Source organism: Semicossyphus pulcher, unplaced genomic scaffold, assembly GCF_022749685.1.
Source record: "Semicossyphus pulcher isolate SPU_LCO1_2020_fin unplaced genomic scaffold, fSemPul1.0.p SCAF_6, whole genome shotgun sequence".
NCBI classification, from domain to species: Eukaryota; Metazoa; Chordata; class Actinopteri; order Labriformes; family Labridae; genus Semicossyphus; species Semicossyphus pulcher.
Window position 1 is genome coordinate 3,763,616 of NW_027211737.1, and position 23,734 is coordinate 3,787,349.

Consider the following 23,734-nt stretch of genomic DNA (forward strand, 5'->3'; position numbering starts at 1 on the left):
GACACACTCCAGTAATCAGTCATCACAGTTTGTCACAGGCTGTTTTTGTCCTTTACTTTCTGTCTCACTCATTTGATGGCTGAGAGAAGCGGCGGCTCGCTGGTAATGGAGTTTTCACCCTCAGAAGTCTTTATTCCACACAGAACAGAGACTCTGCTGCAGCCTCTGCCTCTTGTAGCTCATGTAGCTGTCTGTGCAGGGGGTGGTGGGTGGGCGGTTGGGGGTCGGGGGTGGGGGTGTGGGCTGGTGGTGGTGGTGTTTGGGGCGGGGGTGACGAAAAGACTGGCATCTGAGAGGGAATAATGATGGCCGGTCGTTTGGATCCCTTGAGCCACAAAGCTAGCTCTTCTCTCTCTACAGACGGGGAGAATAAAGGCCCCAGAAGAAAGGCAGGATGAAAGAAGGGGGAGTTGTTTCTGACAGTGTATTTGTGCTGCAACTAAACTCCTACCACCTCCCATAATGCACTTTGACCTGCCAGGACCTCTAATTGGCTGGCTCAGGGAGGAGTTGCAAAATATCGAGGCTTCAGTCCACTTCTCTGTCTTCCAATTTTCCAAAATTGTGGGCCTGGCGATGTGATGTGCGCTTGGTGTTTGTTGGCTCACTTGTACAGTATATGTTTCACTAACTAGCTCTTCTGCTCCCAGTTCTGCCTTCATCACGTCTTTGTACGCTGCTCTTTCTAATAAGTAAAGATGAGTTGTTTTGCCAGTGTTATTCCCCCCACCAAATGTGAGCGGGAAGATGGCTTCCTCTCGTTAGCTGTGCCTTCACCGCTCAGATCTCACCGTTTGCGGAGAGGTTTAATCTGATATGTAAATATAGTGTTTGATCCAAAGCGATAGTCTAACGAGCAAAAATCTCTGCGTTTCTCCGCCTTTCCTGCACCAGTAATTAAAACAAAGCCTGTTTGGGCTTTTCTCTTCCGTCTCCTGTCTTTCCTGTCTGTCTCCTCGTCGTCTTTCCGCCTCACTTTCCTCTCCTCTCACTCTCTTGTTCTCTGCCTCTCTGTGTCTCCTCTTTGACACGAGCGCAGCGCAGTCTTGATTTTTACACGTTTCATCCTTTACGTTAGGCAGCTGCTGCATATTTTGTCAGAGCTGTTGCTGTGAAGTACGTTTGTCATATTGGAAACGCGATGTTTGAAGCCGGGCTCTTTTGAAGTGGCTGATGTGGGGCTGTTTTAACTGGAAGGCAAAGGGACGGCGCTCGCCCGTAATGGGGGAGTATTCAAATGACTGACCTCTAGATGACAGACCCAACCAACTGCGCTATGAATAAACAGCAGCTTGATGTGGTGCTTTACACTGCGCTTTGTTCAGGTGTTGATATCATGTTCCTATCATACTGCCTGCTAAATGACTGAAGGTCACTGGTGTCTGTGGGATGGCGCTGAGATCCATTTAGCTAAGAGCTCAACAGTGAAAAGACTATGAGCGAGTGCACAGAGCCAGTCCCCCTGGTGAGGTGTGTGTGTGTGTGTGTGTGTGTGTGTGTGTGTAAATCATGATGAGCAGATTGCCAATAGGTCCTCAAATCCATATGAAGATACTGTGTTTGCTTGCAAGTAATAATAAAGATGATGATTTACTTGTTTCAATCCTGAGGGACAAAAAGCACATTTAAGTACAACTTAAATCTAAGTAGAGCGATTTGGGCAGAATTTATGCTCTCCTGTTTGACCATTTATATCTCTGTGCTATACAGCGAGCCTGACATTGAGAATGACTGCCACTCCTGTGTCACATTGTATAGAAAACATATCCACCTTATTCTTAGGCTCGCTCACACCTTGCGTGATGATGGAACCTCCCTTTTTCAAGGTGCCAAACTTTTAGGTTTGGAGCAGGTGGAAAATAAACATGAACACCACCTGTTGACCTCAAACAGGATGGTGTGATCCTCTGCCTTTGACTGTTGGAGGATGATTTAAGAAGTCTGATACTTTGACTATGTTGGTACCTGTGATTGACAAGTCTCTTTAACAACAACCTGTTAACCAGCACGGAGACATTACAATGCGTATCCACCCTGCTGTCCAAATATGATCACTTCTGGTTCCAAAACAATCAAGAAGGCGACTACAGAAATGCCAAACTGCACACTCACAATGAATGTTGGAATGAGGCTTTATTTTATATTTACTGCAGGCACATTAACTCTTTGTGTTCATTTGTCTATGTTGCTTGTTGCTACACCAATTACAGCCTACCTCATGGATGGTATCACCTCATACTCAGCTGGATGTTTGACTGACTGCTGTTTGACTAATATTCTCAGCATGATGAAACTATTCAGGAAGTATGTGTGTAACTGTGATCTTGACCTTAGAACAGGCGTTGGATGCAGGGAAACAGTGTGGAGAAGGCTGTACGTATTGGCTATTGACAACGATTAAGCTTTTTGGAGAGCTTTGTAAAACCATGTTTGTGTTTATATGCAGATACCTGTGTGTTAGTCACTCTGTTTCTTAATTCAAACTTCTTTCTGATCAAACTTGACAATTAGAAATAACCAGTGCACGAAAAAGTCTTTGCCTGGCATTACAATAAACTGATATAAAGTGGCTGAAACGGAAGCCCCCATAAATTGGCTGACCCACAGGAGGGTTTTCTAAACAGGCGCCCCTACAAGTGGCAGGCGCCTCCTCATGCCTACGCATTTGTCCCTGACAAACACAGGGAACATGTGAATCATGTTTTGAAGCGGTTGCTGTTTTGTTACGTTAAAGTGATCTCGAAGACTTTTATTGAAATAAATCTCTCGCCGAATGAGGTAACACAATGATGACTGAGCCTATGGCCCACTGATGAAAGCCTTTCATTTGCAGTATTACAGACTGGCTGTCTGGTGCGACTTTGACGAAAAAAGCGGCACCCAGTTAGTGGCACGTTTTCCATCAGCCAGCAGTGGTTGGTGGTTTTCCGGTCTCTGCAAGTGTTGGGAGTAAACAGAGAAAAGAAAAGATGGATGACTACAGATACAACTTCAAAAATAAGTGAAAATCCAAAGAAAAAGAAACAAACTTGACACTCAGATGAAGGCAAACAGTCTAAAAAGGAAAGCGACCGTCAGCCAGGAAAACCAAGAGTTACAACCGGAGCCAACCGTGGAAAAAGTGTTCCTGCAATTATCGTTTATTGCCATAGGTGCGGCCAAAGAGAATGAAACTCCATCTTCGAGATTACCACTTTAAGGCGCAAAAATTAAACTAAAAATAAACTAAAAAGTTTATAAAAAGATGAAAAAAAAAAAAAGACTCCATTCTGTATTAAATTATGTAAACGGGTTAGGTAGTGTCTGGTTGTAAGTGGTGTTATGCATTGGACAATATGTTTGTAAGTGATGTCATGCAAATTCAAAGAAGTTAATACTGACTTGTGGTTTCTACAGGACTGAAACTTCTTGGTTCAGAGTCCTATGTTTGTTGGACTCACTCGTACCCCCTTACCTCCACACAAGACGTTATCTGTCTTTAAACTGCCTCCCCCCACCTTTTCTCCCGTCATAATTACTACAGCCATCAGAGGTTAATGCCTAACTTTAAACATAACTGTGGGTTGTATTAGGCTGTTGCACAGGTGACCTATACCGTCTCTTTTTCAACATGGTTGTATTTCAAGCAGTGAAGTCACAAGTTGTACATTTAATTTACTATCTTCCAAGTCACATGCCATCGTTGTCTTTTCTGTCAGCCTACATAATCTGAGGGGTTCCATGTCAAAAACTGCTTTACTAGTTTTAACTTTTCTCCTTAGAATTACAAATAGTTTGACATAAAGAGATCATTTTAGAAATGCATTCAACATTTCAGAATCAGAAAATCTTCTGCCCAGAGCTTTGAGGGAGGTAGGGGGAAAGGGGATTTCATGGTGAGACACGTAAAGAAAGGGACAGGAGCCAGGAAATCTGGCTTTTTGCTTTGATACACCACCTTCAACTTCTGGGCCCAGCTCTGTTGACTTGATATTCTCCTAATTAATTTGTCTGCAGTCGGTTACCTTGATGAAAGATTGCGTTTGGAGGGAGAGAACACCTGGTAGCATATGCTGCAGGGACTGATAGCGCGGCAACAGAGTGCCAGCTGCAGATAACAGACAGGACGATTCAGCAGATTGTGTATATGTTTGGGAGGCAGGAGGACAACACACACGCGCACACACACACACACAAACACACACACACACACACACACACACACACATACATAGGTCTATAAGACTCATCTATTTCCTTCTCTTCCTTGGTTTATAATTGATATAGAACAGCAAATACATGTAGGAAACAAAATGATCATTTTGATTACATTTTTGTTTTGTTTTTGAGCGCGGCTCCCAAAATCCTCCGATCAGCTTTTAGGGAAATTTGTAAGTATAGAAGAAAGCATCTATACTTAAGTATGAATGACACCTGTTCACATTAAATTACATGTATCCTGTAGAAGCCTGTCTGCATCTCTTTGTCCTCATAGGACAGGAAATGCACAGTTCACCTCAGGATTTTGTTTGCAATGCAATATAGAACCGAACATTATGGCTTCCTTAAACAAGGAGGAACCATGGTGATTCAGAGCTAAAGCAACAACAAATTGTCTTCTTCAGAGAAACATGTACAAGGAAAACAGTGCAGTTCTCCTTTCACTATCTGTGTTGGAAATGTAGATGGTGTTGTCCGTCTGCCACTTACTGTCTGCCTAAGCGCAGCATAACTGTTGGTCATCTCTATTTCCAGATTCTACATAGAAATGTAGAATCCGTAGGCAGGGTCGTGGATTTCATGGACGGAAAGTGTTCTGGTTTCCGTTTGAGCTACGCTTGTAGTCCGAGTAATATTGACCAAACATGTATCAGCAGGCTGCGGCGTGTGCAGGAAAAAGAGTCCGTGAGGAGAGCAAAAGCAGGCGGAACATGATGCGTCGTAATGACATCCTGCCTCCCATCAGCGTCATCTGACGACAATTTAGCTTCTTCTTAATCTCTATAAACAGACATCTGCATACTAACAGCTAACAGCTAACAATCGGTTCTAGATCAAAAATTCAACTTGAGATAAATTCCCTGACGCTGTGTCACGAAAGTTCAGATTTCCCTACTTCCTCGAATGCATCAGAAATGATGGATCCGACCCTGTTCAACAAACAAAGCTTCATTTTTACTTTTTATACATTTCAGCAAAAGAAAGACCCGTTAATTAAAGTCAATCACAAGAAAAACGTTTTCTTTTTCTGTAACAATGCAGCACACTGAAAAGGAAGGAACCGCCGGCTACATGCCCGGCATGCTCACCGTTGTGCCCAGAGACTGTACTGTCATCAGACTGTAGCCGATGGGATCTAAGATTGCCCTGTAGGTAATCCTGTTAAATCTGTTGAAAATTCTTAATTTGCCATTAGATGTCAAATTAAAAAAATATATATTGTACTGCTTTCTCCATCTTGTTTTTTTGGAGCCAGAAGTGGATATATTTGGACGAGAGTGTGGATACTAATTATCACGCCTCTACCTTAGTTAACAGGTCACCATGACTCAATCTCGGATCCCATCAGCTATAGTCTGAGACGATACAGCCTCTGGGGACACCAGTGGACGTGTCGGGAGGAAAGCGATAAACGACTTTCCATCAAGACTTCCTTTTCCACGTGCTGCATTGTTACAGAAGGAGAAACCATTTTCTTGTGATTTACTTGTTTTAACGGGTCTTACCTTAGCCTAACCCAACATCATGATGCAGATTTGTAAGAAGTAAAAATTCAAGCTTTGTCAGGTCTGTCCTGAGAAAAAATTTGAAATGCTCGTTTGTTGAACGGAGGTCAGATCGATCTGATGCATTTGAGGAAGTCGGGAAATCTGACACAGCGTCAAGGGAATTCAAATTATAGATCTAGAACAGATTGTTAGCTCTTAGCATGCAGATGTTTATAGAGATTAAGAAGAAGCTAAATCTTCATCAGATATTGCTGATGGATGTCATTAAAGCGGATTACGTTCCGCCTGCTTTTGCTCTCCTCACGGACTGTTTTTCCTGCACACGCCGCAGCCTGCTGATACGTGATTGGTCAATATTACTTGGACTAAAATCGTAGTACAAACGGAAACCAGAACACTTGCCGTCCAGGAAATCCACGTCCCTGCCTACGGATTCTACGTGTCTATAAAGAATCTGTAAATAGAGACTACCAATGACTAGACGGAGCCGCCACAGCCACTTCCACTGACCAAAACACACATTTAACTTACCGAAAAAAAAACACAAGGATCCTGCGTGTTGGCATCTTTAACAGAAGAAGTGCTTCTTTGTGTTGGTCTGAGGTTAACGTTCACAGGTATGGAAACTTCAATGACTGTAGTGATTGTTTTAGTTACGTTTCCTCTCGCCGATCCTCCTCTACTCTGCTAATCCAGGACAGATCGCTGCATGATTTGTCAATAGAGCTGTCTATCATCATTTTTATAGAGTCAAATAACTACTTAAAACTAAACTTGTCAGAAAAATGAACACTTGGATGTCAATCAGCATGATAATAGCTAGCTATAATGACAGAAACCATGTTTAAGAAAAATTTATCTGACGTGTATTTTGATTTTATAGTTTGACTCATGTCCCATCTGTTAACATGGAGGAGGCGGGCTTTATGACCTATACTGCAGCCAGTCAGCAGGGGGCGATAGAGAGGGTTTGGCTTCACTTGTAGGGAGCTGTCATGTCATGTTTATACAGTCTATGGTTGTGACTTGTCTATTATTATGGTGGCCGGGCCCTGAAGCATTCCCTGCTTCATGGTCTACTTAACTCCAAATGGGAGGATCATCTACAAAAGAAACATCGGGCTGTATTAAAGAACACTTGAAACCACAGATTGAGATCATAAACTCATCAGGAAACTATTTACTTCAAATGAGAACTGCTTTGATGCAATCCAACTTATTTTGACAACCAGTGTAGTTGCCCCTAGTGGCCATTAAAAACAATGTAGCTGCATCATTTCTGACATGCAGTTTATGCTTCTGTCAAAAGATGCATTATAACTGCTGTGAGCTCGATCTGTAAATGTTATTGGTAATTAACATGCTGAGGCAGAAAGTGTTGAAGGTCTTGATACTTGAGTGTAAAAGATGATTAGGAAATGCACAGTGTCAACCCAGCTGAGCTACAATTTCATACTTAACATTTTTTGGTCTGAGAAACAGTCGAGTGCAAACACACTTTTTCCAAATATAGCAGCAGCAGTGTCGGTACCCTTCATCAGTCAAAGCCTGCTGCTCAACAGATCAGGTTTCTGTGTGAGATGGAGCTTGAGTTTGAAGATCGGTCCGCCACTGAAAACCACCTTGTGTTTTGGGTCCTGAGAGGAGTGCCCCAGCAGCTGCCCTCCTTCACGCCTGTTTGTCAGGAGCTGTCGATAAGTCCCGCACTCACTCCGCTTTAAAGGGGAGGGGAAGAAAAGGCTGAAATAGGATGCTTCCTGCCCTTTAACATGCCAGAGGCTTCGTTAAGGGAACCTGTGAAATCAGTTTAATAGGCTGACATCACCCCTGGGCCTCCGTGACCCGGCCCTCCTGAGACCCTCCTCTCCTCCTTTCCTCTCACTTTCTTCTTCCTCTTTCCTCTCCTCCATCGCGTCATCTTTGCTCTGCTCATCGCTTTTTTTCCCTGTTATTGATTGTCTCGTCTTCATTCATTCTCTCCTAACATGTCTTGTTTTGTTCCTTTTTGTCTCTTCCTTTTTTATCTCCTACGTTTTTCCTTTTTCTGCTCTTTCTGTTGTCCCTCATCTCGTTTTTTAAATTACAATTTTACTTTCAATTCTTTGCTCTCACAATCATCTCGTCTTTATGTCTCTTGCATTTATGCCATCTTTTCCTTTCTTCTCCTCTCCTCCTCTTAAATCTTTCTGCATTTTCCCTCTGCAGCAGTGTTTTGTAGCCGATCTAACAGGGGGATAACTCTATTTTTCATCCAGCTGACCTTGATGAAAACCGCGGAGCAGGCCGGTCTGAGGACGACCCTGAGTGTGCCTGAACCCACCTGACATTAGTGAATAAAATATAGCGTGGGCCTCCTGTTGGGGACGGCTGCTGAAAGGGAGATCACTCCACCTCCTCTTATTTATTCTCTTTTCCTCCTTCTTCAGACGCTAACGCGGGGAATGTGACGTTAATGTGCATACCGGCTGTTTGAACCGCCGACCACAGGTCAGCCACTTTAATAGAGAGGTTCAAGCCTCTCAAAGGGATGGCAGCCCGACGCCTCCATTAATGTAGAGCAGGAATGTAGCCGTAAAACAGCACTTCCTCATGTAAGGTTTCCCTGGGAAGCGCAGGGACCCTGGTGTTTTATCCTCCATCCTGCCAGGAATACTGCAATCAGAAGAATCAAACTACCACTAGGATTCTTTATCTCTTCTTTTACTGTGCGTCAAACGGCTTGTTTGGATTTTTGTTTTTTCTCACTTGGAACAGGAAGAACTCTTGTTGTATCTGCAGGTTGCATCGCAGGAGGCTTGTGATGGTAGCGGGTTGCATCTGCCTTTTCTTCTCAGGGTTTTGCATGACTATTTATGTGCTGTGAATATTTTGTCTTCTGGATATGGTATGAGGAGTGTGTGTGTGTGTGTGCGCGTGTGCGTGTAAAAGTGTTACTGCGTTTCTCTGTGCTGCATGTGTGTGTGTGCAGCATGGGTCCTGACACTGCCTGGATGGTTATGGCTGCCCATGGCTGTAGGCAGGCCTTGGGGGGTGCAGGCCCTCTCCTGGTGGGGATAAAAGCAGGAGGCATCTGGCTCCAGCGGAGCTCCAAAAACTCAAAGTAGCCTAAGATCCCCCTCTCCTAGTTTAGCCAAACAAGCTGGACTAATCCCAACTATCAGGGGATGCTCTGTCAAAACAAGCAGCAGGGCCCTAAGGCAAGCCGATCCACTGAGCAGTGAAGGGCCGCGGTAAGAGAGAGAGAGAGGGAAGGAGGCCCTCCCATTAGCATAATGCCTCTCGGTAGCGAGCTGGTGTGCTGGCCTGACAGCCTGAGCACAGGGGCACAGCATCTCACAGGGGGTTTGGGCTCAGAGACGGGGCAGCAGGGGCAGAGGGGGCCGCAGAGGAGATGTGGGAGCTTTCTGGCTTAAATCAGCGAGGGGCAAAAACCCAGCCCAGCCTGCTGATGGCAGCTCCTCCTCTCTCTTTCTCTCTCTGTCTCTGTGATTCCAGCTCTTCCGTCTTATTTTTAGTAGCCTTCATCCTCCAAAAGCAGGTTGAGTCCTCTTCTCTCTGAATATGTAGGCCTGTGCCCTGGGCTCGCCGTCGTTCACCCAATTCACCAGCTACTGCGAAGCTATTCTGGTGCTGCTGATGCTGTGTTGTGGCTACCTGCTGGGGAGCAGCTACGAATCCGTGTCAGGAAAAAAAAGAACTGCTTGACACACAATCCAGTATAAATCTTCACATATGAAATATTGATTTAGCACGCTCATTATGCTCCATAGATCTCTTTTGATATTCAGATGACTCTTTTCTCTTAAAACCTTTGGAGCAACGTCACAAGTTGAAAACGTGCTCGGGTCAATTGAAACCACTCTGTCTCCTTTTGTCACCAGCCGGTGTCATTTAATTCTGTATATGCAGAATGGCTAAATGAAACAAATGAGTTAGCTGTATATGTTATTAGCCCTAATGGGAACATAATGGGGTTAGCCCAGGCCACGTAATAATGAATATCAATATCAGCAGCCTGGCCTTTTATTAAAGCCTTACATCATCTCTCAGACACTGAGGGGGGCCGAGTGTCCGGGGGGGGGGGTTGGTATGTGGTTGTTGTAACACTTTTGCCCTGTCAGAAATGTAATTCTTTTGTTTTTGATAGTCACACATTGATTGGAATCAATCATAAAAGCACCGCTTTGGTCAGTGAAGGTGGAACATATTGTCAGCCGAAGATACAGTATTTATAATTCCTGAAAGGCTGTTGGAGGCTACAGCTTAACTAAAAGATCCTTTTAAAAAAGAGGAAACCCTGCCGCCTGCCTCGAGTCCAGCCAGTCCTGCTGGGATTGTACTTGGACTGGATCCAGTTGATTATCATTTCAGCCCACTGTCACTCATAAGGAGGCAGGTTCCTGGGCCCAATTATCTTTGAAAACACAACCACGGAGGCTGGATGTGATCAATGAGGCCGATGCCAGTGTCGATGTGCTCGGAGTCAAGCCTATTGATCAGTGGACGCGTATAGACAGACGTTGTGAGCTGTATAATGTCAGCAGGGCCGGCGGCTGCGAGGCTGCAGGGTAGGAGGGCTGGAGGGGAGGAGAGGAGAGGCGGAGGGGGGTAGGGAGGGGGAGGGGGAGGGGGAGGGTGGGTTCCATGGCGGCAGTGCCGGGAGCCTCAGGTGTGCAGCGTCAGGAAGAAGAGGTGACAGTTTGCTGGGCCCCTGGGCCCCCAGGGAGGGGATCAGGACCTGCCCTGACTCCCAGCCTCCCAGCTCACGGCAGCAGGGTGACGAGCCACCCCAGCAGCCCCTCCCACCGCCGCCACCGCAATTAAAAGTCTGGCTCAGTTGCAGGCTGGAGCGCAATAAAACACAGCACAACAACCCTCTCACCTTACGCTCAGGGACTCACACACACAAACACACACACACACACACACACACACACACAAGCTGGGACTCTTCTGCCTCTTGTCACTCCATTCTCAGACGGACAAATAAAATATGGTTAAGGTGTGGGAGCTAAAACAGTTCTACATTTTGGGATACGGTCTGAAGATAAGAACCCCTTCAGATCTGTATACCATAAATGGAGCTGCAGCACGGCAACAGGACGAAACATTATCTCCAACATTATTGTCTGTATACTGATTGAAAATTATTTGTCTTTATTGCTACAGATATCTGAATACATTGTCTGTAATTTGAATTTCATTTTTTGGTTGTTTTAAAAGCAATGAAATTTGATTCTGTCTAAACTATTGTAATTACTCTGTAACATGTTTGATTGTTGAATGTTTGCTTCCCCCAGGCTGAGTCAAACTAGTGCAGGGACATGACCCCAGTGTCCCGAGTGCTCGCTCTGACCCTGACCTCATATGAAACAAAGGTAGACAGTTGTTTCAAGTGAATCGAGTAAGGTTGTTGTCAATTTGTCAGGCAAACAATAGCAAATTCAAATTCAAAGGATAGATAGAAGTGATGCCAGAGGGGACCAACGGTGTCATGTGTGGAAGCGTAGCTCTGCCCAAGCTGCCTGATCTGAGGAGTTGGGAGTGAGAACATTCTGGATTAGAAAACATTTAATCTCAGATTTCTCCCTCGTTCTGCTGCAGAGTGAACCGAGTCTGCAACACCTCCGCCCCAGCCAGAAGGAAATCTGTTTTCCATTCTGCCGCCAGGTCCCCGAAGCAGCGTCGTCGTCTCAATAGTGATGAACGATTATTGCCCTCAGATTGCTTTATGATATATGCACTCGTTAAAAGTAAAGGGCCGATCGTTTCACTAAAGTAACCTTTCTGTACATCATTTTGAGTGTGAAGCTAATAATGGCCTGTTTCATGTGACAGACTGGAACATAGACATCCTCTCTATATCTGTGTGGCGGAGGAACTTAATTCAATACATCTTAATACGGATAAAGCAGCGGAGCAGGCAGGGCTGTGATAGAGGCCGTGAAACTATTCAGCAGTGGCATAATGAGATCAATTGCCTCTTTTCTCTTGTTTTGAGAGAACGAGGAAGGGCTCAAGCGGTTTGTCTCCATCAGATGATTAAGATGAGAGTTTAAAAATGCAAAGACGCAACTTTCTCAGTCTGTGTCTCCCGGCGTAAAAGTGTTAAATCACTGGAAACCCAAATCCACAGTAGCTTTCTAACTAACATCTAATGTACATCATAGTGAGCATCTAAAAAGTATGAGATTTTTAATTCAACGTATTGCAATTCAAGCTTGTGTAAAGTTTACACCCCACTTTTGTGTCGTCTGTTGGCCAAGTATCTACAGCCAAGGTGAATACTAATACACTAATGTCACAGGTGTGGACGCGGGCTCGGAATAACTCATGTGCCATCCGCTGTGTCTGTAAATGTTATAAAACACGTTTTAATCAACATCATCACACATCAAAGGCGAATCCACATGCTCTGTAAATACTGTCAACACTACCAGAGCCTCTTGTATATGTAACTACTACTTGTATATATATACAGCAACCTGCTTTAGAAGCAATTTTAATTTATCTCAGCACCTTTGCACTCATGTTAATAGCTGTAATATATATTTATATCTGTGGGCCTGTGCATAGAAGTATAATGTTTATGTGACATTTGTCGAGCTTGGTGTCCTTGTTTGAAGTCTGTTCATACTTATTTCTGTGTGTGTACATCGAGATAGGTAATAAAGCTGATCCTGATTCTGGTTTTGCGTGTTGCGTGTGTGGCCGGTGATGAACGGATGTTGGCTCTGTAATAATATAGCACCAGTTAAGGCTACAGAGCTATCGATTGCATTCATAGCTTCTGAGTACAAATAGGGGGATCTCAGCTAAAGTAGCATGCTAACTTTGACATTTATATTAAAGCACTTTGTAGCTCGCCATTCAGTGACCGGTTGAAGGGCATATTTTCACATCACAGGACTTCTGCCTCCTCCTCCTCTGACTCAGATTGTTTAAAGCTGTACATGTAACATTGCTGTGCAGATGAGCCATGCAGATGTCAATCAAAACGTTATCGACCACGCCTCCACAGCCTCGAGAAAAAGTCTAGAAAGCCAAATGAGCTGATTTTTGGACTAGGTTTCCTGCTTGTTATGAACGCTTATTTTCTTTGTGATGCTTCATGAGACTTCACTTTGATATAACACACACATTTTTACTATTAAAGGCTTTAAAATTGTTCATCTACATTAAGAGTCTCCAAACACTGGCTCAACAGGTAAGTAGAGTTTATTCTGTGGCCAATAAACCAAAGCCACATCCCTGCTTTGTCCTCATATTATATCACCTCTTAATTCTTATGAATATAGTGGATTTAACATGAATTTTAATGAGTGTAATGTATGCATTTGGTTCATATTGATGTATGAGGTCATTGGAGAGGGAGAGCGCCAAAGGCTAAAGTTGAGGAAGATACAGACGAGGAGGAGGTGAATGCGAATTAGAGGTGTGTTTGGTGTGTGTGTGTGTGTGTGTGTGTGTGTGTGTGTGTGTGTGTGCGCGCACTGGAGAGAGGGAGAGGACAGCACATTCTGAAGTCCACAGCCAGAACTCCTCATGCAAATACTACCAGGAGAAAAAAAGGGCTTCATGAATTAATCTCTCCACTTCTTCCTCTCTTTTTGCTGAAGGCAGTCTTCCTCCCCAGCTTGAGTCTTGCTTCTCCTGGCGTCAGGGAAATTAATTAGCTGTTTGTCATCGCAAGCTGAACTGGGGGAATTGGGAGAAGACTCAATGGCAGACAAGCAACACAATGACTGGGATGGATTGGAGGCTGGTTGGTTGGTTTGACGGGCAGGCCGGGCTGTGACTCTGCAGGTGCTACCACTGACTTCTTCCTCCCCCCTCTTCCTCCTCCTGAGCCTGAAGGAGGGTTTGCCCGTCAGCCCGACCTCAATGCATGCTGCAAAAGAGGCAGCGGCTCATTGTCTTTGTGAAGATGGAAGACAGAGAGGAGGGAAAAGCTACTTTTTGTGTTATTAGAGGAGGACAGGTGGTTCTCTGTTTCACTGAGCCCTAGGAAATGCAGCCTAATGTTAGCCAAGGCTGCCTTCATGGCCTCGGGCTACAGGAGGGACGGAGATAGCAGGCAGCAGGTACTCACTGCCATGGGGTAGATTTAGCAGCAGTGTGAAGCTTCCGATTCGGTCCCACACACACACACACACACACACACACACACACACACACACACACACACATATTACCCCCTTTTTTATTTGATCGAGGCAGGTAACTTTCACCAGCTGATCGCAGGCAGAGTTTTAAGGAAGAGTAGATTAAGTTGAAAGTTTGGTTGCGGGCTTGACAGGGACCTGTCAGCTCAGCACAGCAGGCGGCTTGATAATATCATTACCATGGTTGATGTTATACCAAAGGAAGTATTAAACTATACATTGATAGGTTCATCCTTTTGAAAATAAGTGAATAAACACTTGAACACATGCCATCGCCAGCTGTGTGTGAGACTGGGATGCCTATGTTGGAAACCTGCAGCGTTTAGAACAAAATTGAAGCAAATGTCCGCCTTGAATTCCTCACACAAGTTTGACCATGAGATAATTTCTGTTGGTGAAAAACAACCAGGCAATATCCTCCATTCTAGATGTGCCAGCAAACTGAACGCCATCATGTCTGGGTTCATAACATCACCTGGAGGCACACGCTCAGTTAATTTCACCGCCTTCTCCCTGGACTGAGTGGATTAACTTTGCTGCAGCTCTCAGCTAACTGAGGCTGATCAGGGCCCAGTTAGCTCAGATCAGTACCGTTCTGTTTCAGCTAAACCCAGAATAAAATGATTTAGCTGATTGCCATGAATGTGTTAAATGGGTGCTAAAAAAACTACATCATGATGCAGATTTGTAAAACAGTGAAAACACATATTTTGTCAGGTCTGTCTGCAAGGAGAGACGAGCAAACAAAAATGCGTCCTTTGTTCAGGTCGACCGTTTCTGATTCTTATTATAGTGACGGAGGGTCCCACATTTATCGCTAGAGTTTAAAACTGTAATTTCATTCATGTTTTAAAGCAAACAGTTCACAACAGCTCCACAGACATGCCAACCCACATGAAGGTCACACTTTAGGGAAGATCCAATTAAATCTGCAATATAAAAATGTGCTTGCTTTGCATTTGTCTTACATGGTGTGTACGCTGTTGTATAGTGTATAATTTTCTATAATGTTACTTGTATGTATTTTTAAAATGACGAGTGATGCATATCTTCAGATGAAATTTAGCTTTAGGCTAACAATACATCAAATAGTGATATTTATGTTTAATAAACAATAGAGATAAACAATACCCAGCTTCCTGCGCCCCCAAAAATGTATCATATGTACTGCAGTTAGTAAATCTGCTGAAGCTTTTTATCATCTCCTCCTCTCTAGTTTACAGCATCGGGTGAACACGTATGTACGTATGAATGTTAATGCTTAATTAAACCCAAACCATGATCTTTTACTTAAACCCCAACCAAGCACTTTTGGTACCTTAGCATAACCAATCCACAACCATTTCACATCACATGCCATGTGTTAAGAAGCTCTGTGTGTAAAGTCTAACAGGGTGTTGCACATTTTGGTCCATGAAACCTTAGAGGGGTATCTAAACCGTAGGGTTGCTGATCGAGCTGCAGCATATGATGCATTGGGAGTTTTGGTTTTGGATACACTTTCTATTGGTGACAACAGCAGGAAGTACTGCTCCAAGTTAATGTGGGAATGCTGCACTATGGCTACACAGTACAGGACAGTTGGGGTGATGTTTTAAACAAACATCATGTTGGCCAAACTTCTCTGGAAAGGAACTTGAATGAACTTGATTGTTAACATCCATCACGTCAGTTAAAAGACCACGTTATCCATAGTTTCATGCACACAGTGTTACTTATCATCAACATTTGAGGTGGGCGTAATTTGGGTGACCTCCAGATGAAGTGCTTTTGATCATCTGGATAAACAAACTTATGAAACTTATTGACACTGATGTGATGTACATGTTCATGTATGTATGCAGACAGCATGCACTTACTTTGTGAATGTGTATTACACTAATAGCAGTGTGTGTGTGTGTGTGTGTGCACAGGCGCGTGCACGTGTGTGTGTCTGGCTGTACCTGCTGTTTGTGTGTATTGTATAGCCTTTGTGTGGCACCATCATTTAGACTGTAAGTGGTTTGAATTTGGCCTTGCCACTTTGTACAGGCACTGTTTCTGCTGCGCGCGTGCGTGCGTGCGTGCGAGTTTGTGTGTTGTCTTTGTTGCAGACCATAAGTGGATGGACTCTGGGCTCTCTGCTTTATTTTGGCGGTGCATCCATTGTGTGTGAATGAATTTATCTGAGTGTGTGTGTGTGACAGTGTGTACCTGTCTTTGTTGTGCTATAAGTGGATGGACTCCCTCTGCTAGCGTCCACCCTGTGTGTGTGTGTGTGTGTGTGTGTGTGTGTTGTCCTGTACGTGTTGTCTTTGTTGTGTGCCTCTAATCCCCAGGTCCCCGGGGCTCCAGGGGAACAGCTGAAGCAGGGGCAGCGGTGGCTTGTCAGCCCGGGGCTCCCGCTGCTCCTCTCCCTTTCACTGCTCCCCATATGGTCCTGCAGCGCCGGGTCCCCGGGGGCCTGTTAGCGCCGCACCACCCAGGCCCAGGCCCTGCCACCAGGCCCCTCTTGCCTCCTGTCTCACCCCTGCACCGGGGCCCACCGTCACCCCTCAGTCGCCTCTACCCTCTCTCCCTTTGTGGTGCCCCCTCCCCGCCTCCTCTTCTTTTGATTGTCTGGATTATGTCTCGATTTGAACCTAGATCTTTCTGTCTCATTTTGTTGCGTCCTGTTAACCACACATACCTCCCCATCCCCTTCCACTCTTCTTCTGCCTTTTAATTGATGTTTCTTTTCCTCCCTGCCCTCATCTGTCTCTTATTTCTCCGGGCCATGCCCCTATATGCGGTGCAGTGAAGTTAATACATGGATTTATGGCTCCCATTAGATGTATGAATTATCTCCCTTTCTTTTCCGCAGGAAACTTTTTTGGACAAACTCTCTGTCCAGCCGCAGCCGGCACCGTGGAGGACAGAGTATATGAAGCTAATGTGGCACGGGCCGGCCAGTGGCCCCTCAACACTCAAGCCCCATGTGACACTGAGGCTCCCTGTCTCTTTAAAGAGTGATTTAGGCTCTCCGGGCCCTCGGCAGACCTCGTTGCTAGAAAGTACCTCAGTTTATCTTCACCAACAGAGCCCCGAGCATCTCTAAATCAGCTGTCACTACCTCTCGGGGATTACAGGGGATTTATAAATGAACAGGGAGCGCTGTTTCACACAAGTTATCAAACAGATCATAAAACACCATCTCTGGGATTTGACTGTTTGGTTACACATGTTGGAGCTGCGCCTTATGGTAATGCTGCTGCTCGCTCAGTGTTGGCACTACAGAGAGGATGTCTGTGATCTTGTTTTTTCTCTCTCTCTTTTGAAAATGTGATTTAGCTGCATCTGAGCCCCTGGATCTCTCCTCACACCAACACATGACTCATCCACCTAAAGTGACCCTGGGTGGACCTGATGCTCTCTGGATGTCTTACTAGAAGAAATTCACACATGTACAACTCTGACTTTATTTCATAACAGCTGGTTTATCACGCAGACTTTGTGTGTTTTTATTGAGCTTTTCTCATTAAATATTAATCCACAGAAATCATGCCTTTCTTACTCAATTTCAGTGCATCCACAGATTGAGTCCTAGCGCCCTCTGTTGTTGGCAGAGGGACAGTGTCCTAAACCGAGCACAGCCGGCCTCCTCTGGACCCCCAGGAGAAACAGACAGGTCAGCTGTCCATGCTGAAGTGGAAGCAGGTCAATAACCATAATAAACTGAATTCAGGTAAGCAGTTAGGTATGTGATAGTGCAGTCATTAAACTCCGTATATTACTATTCACTTCATTCAAACAACAAAAGGATGCATTCACACTTTATTGTTATTTTACAGATTGGAAATAATGTTGATAATAAAACATACTCAGCATGTATTTATTTTAAATAACTGTTTAAAGGAGATAAATGATAATGAATCAACACAAACACTCTTTGCTTGCTTCATGTTCTGATAGTGTCACAGGAGACTCATCAGCATTCAATGGAAAATTATGTGAAATTTCAAAAATTGATTCTTTGATCATCCATTTTACTGATGAACTCAATAGTTGATTAATTGATCAACAGACAGTAGACTGACTTTTATTGTGATTTTTCTTGTATACCTTTAATCAAGGAACAATACTAAACATTTGCTGATTCCAGCATCAAGCATCCTTACACCATCATTATAAGTTAAATATATTATTGGTTTGACAACATAAACGATATGAGGAACAAACATTGATTTATTCGAAATTCTGATAAGTAGTTTATTTAATTTACATTTACCAAATAATGACTCGATTTAATCTCTTGAATCTAAATAATAACTCCTTGTTGTTGGAGTCAGAATCTGCTGTCAACAGTAACACAGGATACAACCTTATAACGGGGCAACCTTCATAAAAAGGGGTTATACACAGATTTTTATTAATAGTTAATTAATCTTCTGCAGAAACTTCATAAATCAATCAGCCAAAACAACATTTGCTTTGCCAGCTTGGTGTTTATTCTCCTTCAGCAGCCTTTTAGGCGACATTACAAAACGTTTCTTAAATAAGCCTGAAAACTGATGTAAACATGTTCATGAAGTATTTACTCATAACTCATTATTCACTGTCTGATATAAACTCTTTACAGAGCATGTCTCAGTAGGACCATACTGGGCCGTGCAGACATGACATATACTGCACTACTGTGTAAATCTGGTGAGTTACATCCTGGCACAACGGCCACTAAGCGTTTTTGGACGGTCTGAGCTGTGGAAGAGAATCGGCCGGGAAATCCTCCGCTCTTTTTCCCGCTTTGAAACCCAATCTCTCAGGGTCACCGTGTTGTGTCTTTGAGTGCAATATCCTCTGCTGCACTCATGCTGTCGTCGGCTACCTCTCACGGCTTCTTTCTCTCTCTGTGTCTCTGCTTCCATCCACCACAACACACCCCTACTGGCCCTCCCTCTCCCCACTCCCTCCTCCACCTCTGTGCGCAGGGCTCCAGTGAAGCCTGCAGCTGGCCGAGGCCTCCCCTCCTCTGGGCTAAAGACTCGGCAGGGGGGCAGGGCTCTGGATCCAGCTTAAAGAAAAGCAGGCAGATCAAGGACAAGAAATACTGGGGGAGAAAAAAGTAATGTATGATCCTCTCTGTGAACAACCCCCACCAAACATCCCCGCCTCCCCACCAACCTCACCCTCATACCCATTTCTCCATATCTCTCCTCTCTTGCTCTCTCTCTGAGTCTCCTCCTGTCCAGGGTGGTTTACCGCTCCTGTTCAGGCTAACTGGTTTCAGATGCTGGACAAAGCAGACATCACTGCTCCGATAGCAGAGATACAGAGTGACTCCTTCATGTTGTGGGCAGAGACTCCATGTTTACTGAGGGCAAAGTCTGCAGACAGGAACTGACACACTCATGTCAGTTTGGCCTTTAGGTGTTAAGCCGGCACTCACATCCAGAGTGACATTGGGAGTAGAAAAAACGTCAATTAATGAACCACCAAAACATTATGATCAAAGGACGAGAAGTTCAAAGGTCAAGGTCAGGGTACAATGACCAGCCAGCTGTCATGTAAAGCTGAACATCTTTTTAAAAATGCACCACTTATAAAAAGTTAAAACTATTGACTTTATTAATAATCATTTAATCACTTATTATTGCTTCAGAGATCAGTTATAAGACATTTAGAAGGACAACTTTTGTTTGTCAGCATCATCAGGTTTAAACAGGTTTATAAGTCATGAATGAGCATGGAGCAGTTAAATACAAAGTAATACCAAAGGCGCAATTTAGGGATGCACGATATTATCGGCACGTTATCGGTAAAACAACGCTTTAATTCTGCCCAAATGCTCGATGATTATCTAAAAAGGCTTCACTTAATGCTACGACATTAACTCAGCGCTAGTCTGCGCACACTGCCTGCACAAAGTTACCATCAATAATCAAATAATGACTAAAAAGTCACAGAAACTCCAGCCAGTGAATAGAAGTTTCACAACTCTCAACTAGCTAACAGTTAGCTCACATTCTCATCATTTTACCGTCTTAACAACATCAAACACGCCGAAAATGCGCTCACAGGCATGACATCAATTCCACTACCGGGGAGGCTTGATGTTCTCTGCAATTAGGTGGAAAAATAAGTCCCCAATATATTGCTATCAAAATCAGCAATTGGCAAAAAGGGTTGGAAAATATCGGCATGTCGGATATGGGCAAAAATATTTATGTCGTGCATCCCTAGCACAATTTGAAGCAGACAATGCAAATCGTTGCAAGCTGAGCGAGAAGTCCGTGTAACAGTCTGTCGCATCCAAAAGTTGTTTGCTTGATTCAACTTGCGGACAGACCCGATATCTTCCAGTAACATCTGTTTATTTGCTCATACAGCTGTAATCAGACAGACTGCAACTGCTGTTTGACATGCTAGCTTCAGTGAAACGTCCTGCTTGGTGACCCTCCGAGAAATCCTCCACACAGAGCCTAACCTACCTGACAGGTCATCACACTAAAGTAAAGTTAATCCAGACACAGCCCCTCTGCAAGGAGGTGAAATTGCCTGATGTGTTTAACGGACAGATTAAACAAATAATCTGATGGTCAAACTAATGCGAGTAACGCAATGTCAAAATTAGCTTTGCTTTAGGTCTAAGCAGAGATCACATAATTCGTCATGCATTCATAAGTATGCAGTTGTCAATGTTACTAGTTGTAAACATGTTGCCTTTGTTTCCAGATGTTCTGCAGCTCCTCTAAAAGGTCAGAGGTCAAACATTTAATTGTTGCGATCTTTATTATGAATTACACAGCTAAAAAGAAAGAGCAAGAGTCATCCTGAAGGAGAATAAACTACAGACGAAGGATTTTAACAAGTTGTTTTTATAACTGCTTCATCAATGACAGTTAGTTAATGGTTCATTACAGTAATACAGCCACAGTGAACTAGTTCTCCCTGTGTGTGTTATAAGTAAACAGTAATGATATTCTCGTCACAGTCATCAAAACATTTTGCTGCTGTTGATAGAACTAGTGCTTGATTAAGATTGAAGCGTTTAAATTTAATATTTTAGGATTTTAACTACAAATGCGTTTTGAGACACTTTCTTCGCTAACAATTTCCAAATTCATGCTGCACAGCTTTACATCTCACTATAATCATTGTTCACCTGTGATGCCACCCAGCCATTGGCTTCTATGATAAGAACATTCATCAGCACTCTCCTAAAGTGACATTAACCGTTTCTGGCTCTTTATGATCGAGCTCAATAACCGACTGACCATCGTACTAAAGTAATGCTCTCTCTATGGTCACCACCTAGTTGGTTACTGTTGCTGTTCGGTGCTGGGAAGTGACAGTAATGTCTAAGTGTGCTTTAAGTGAAATAGTTCATGAGAGTGGTTAGACAGAATCAAAACAGTGAAACGGTGGGGGAAATTGTCTGTGCGTTTATCATCGCCTCACATCGTAGTCCTTTGACCCTTTATTTATATGAAAATATTGATTGGTGCAGCTTTAAGATTATGCAATCTATCAACCCATTTTAACTTTCAACATCCAAACTGTATTTGGTTCGGTTTAAAAGCAGATTGGTTTGAAATGTCTGCAGGAGTCCACTGTGATGGAGTCTGTAACTTCATCTCATAATGTACAGAAAGCACAAAATGGTTACTTCTGATGTAATGTATGAGTGATATGAAGTAAATTGGTACTTGATATTGATTAAATCTACATCTGAATGTTTCACTCACAGATGAAGCCGTATCTCATCTTTGAAAGAAAGAGAAGAAATAGATTTCATATATACCTTCACCGTGTGGAGCAGGTGTGTGCTGCATGTGTGTATTGGCTTCAGTACCATGCCAGTCATGTGTCCTCCATCAACTATTGAGCTTTCGCCTCTGGTGTTTCATCAGGTGCGCAGCCTCATGTGTTAGTGCCTTACACCAGCAGATTAATAATTCCATTATCCTCTCCCTCTTTCACTCTCCATGTTCCTTTCATACGCTTTTCTCACTTTCTCTCCTCTGTTCGTCTTTGCAGTTGCACTCTGTCCTGCTTCGCTCTCTTTCTCCCCGTTCCATTTGCAAGGTGTGATATTGCTTTAATTGAGCAGAAACATGTGGAGAGATCAGACATATCTCGGGGGATTAGAGGAAAAGCTGGGAGTTTGTGCGACTGGCAGCCTGTGTTTGGAGCAAGGGGTCTGCTGGGAATGAATGTAGTTAGTGTGACCCCTGACCCTGCGAGCTGTTGACGTGGAAGCCGGCCAAGAGGGGTCCAACAGAACGCTTTTGTTAATCTCATTCAGGGCTCCCTGTGAACTGTGGGCAGGGGGAAAGCTGGCAGCTCAGACCTGTGGAATGCAGAGCTCTTTATTCCCATGCTTTGGAAACAGAGGTGGGCCCTGGAACTAGCAAGGCTCCTTTAGCAGGACCTCCTCCACTCAGCTCAATCGACACTGACAGTTTCCTGGCTTAGGCTTGCCAACTGGCAGGGCAGCGGTGCAGGGGGGACAAATGCTCCCCACATGGGCTGCAAAGGCCAAAGGCAGCAGGACAGAACTTCTATCAGGCCGCTACAGTAGTGTGCCACTGTTTGGAGCGTCCCAGTTTAACTCACTGCATTTACTGTTACACTACACGACAGTGTTACTGCTGCACTCAGAGCCTTTCTGCACCAGCTTTGGATGCACCAGAACGACAGTACAGGCATGTACAAGAGCCCTGACTTCTCTATCTACAGAGGTTTTATAACAGTGAAAGTGATCCTGAGTACACACTGTAACTGGCATCATGTCCTGGAATTTAAACAATAAAGACTCACAATAACCAAACAGGTTAAGACTACTTTAAGAGACTAAGAAAAGAAAAGGTTGCAGACTGTGTCATAGTTTCACTCTTGCATGACCCAACAATCCGCCATGATCTTTGTCCTGAATGGCAGTGCACACTAGTGCTATGCTCAGTCAGTCGACATATCTCAGTTACCTTATGCCTAACATACACTAGAAGACTTGCACAAACTACAAATAGCTCCCTGTTTCCATTATTTACAATGCTCCTTTTGGGCTGCGATTCCTTCCTACCTTTTATTATTGCTAACGAGTGACAAGCTAACACTGTGTCCTAACACCAATCGAGAATCAAACTATGGCGCCACATTCAGTGAGGACATGGAGACAGCGGCCCACCCCAGTGCCCCCTCCTTGTTAACTGGCTTTGGACAACATGAAGATTGACGTAGGAGAGAGCGCTCCTATTGGTTGTTTAGAACATTCACATCATTGAAGTTCACATTTTCGTGAGCCAAGACTAAAAATGTACATGTTCGGAACATCAGGCAGCTTGGACTGAATCCTGCAGCTTTCACCGTTTAATTAAGATGGACAAGAAAACTGTCTGTGACACTGAAGTCACTTGAAGTTTTTCAGTGTAAGGTCAGCACTGGTGGTACTGGTGTGGTGTACTTGCTGTGTGTTGAGTTTTGTGTTGAATAATTTTGATGAATATTATAAGCACTCCTTCTCTAGTGGTAGCTAAACTTTACTTTAAAACCATTTACTGAGACTTGGGATGCACGATATTGGATTTTTTGCAGATATCCGATATGCCGATATTTTCCAACCCTTTTTGCTGATTTCGATTTTCGTCACCGATATATTAGACGCATGTTTTCTTTAATTGCAGAGAACATCAAGTCTCCCCTGTAGTGGAATTGATATCATGCCTACTCTTATTGTAGTGGCCAAAAACTGCCATACCGCAGACATCTTGCACCCCTCTTCATGCCTGACGAAAGAGGCGTGGTGCAGGCAGTATGCATGCACACTGGCGCCGAGTTAATGTCATAGCATAACGTTGAGCTTTTTTAGGGAATCATCGAGCAGTTAGGCAGAATTAAAGCGCT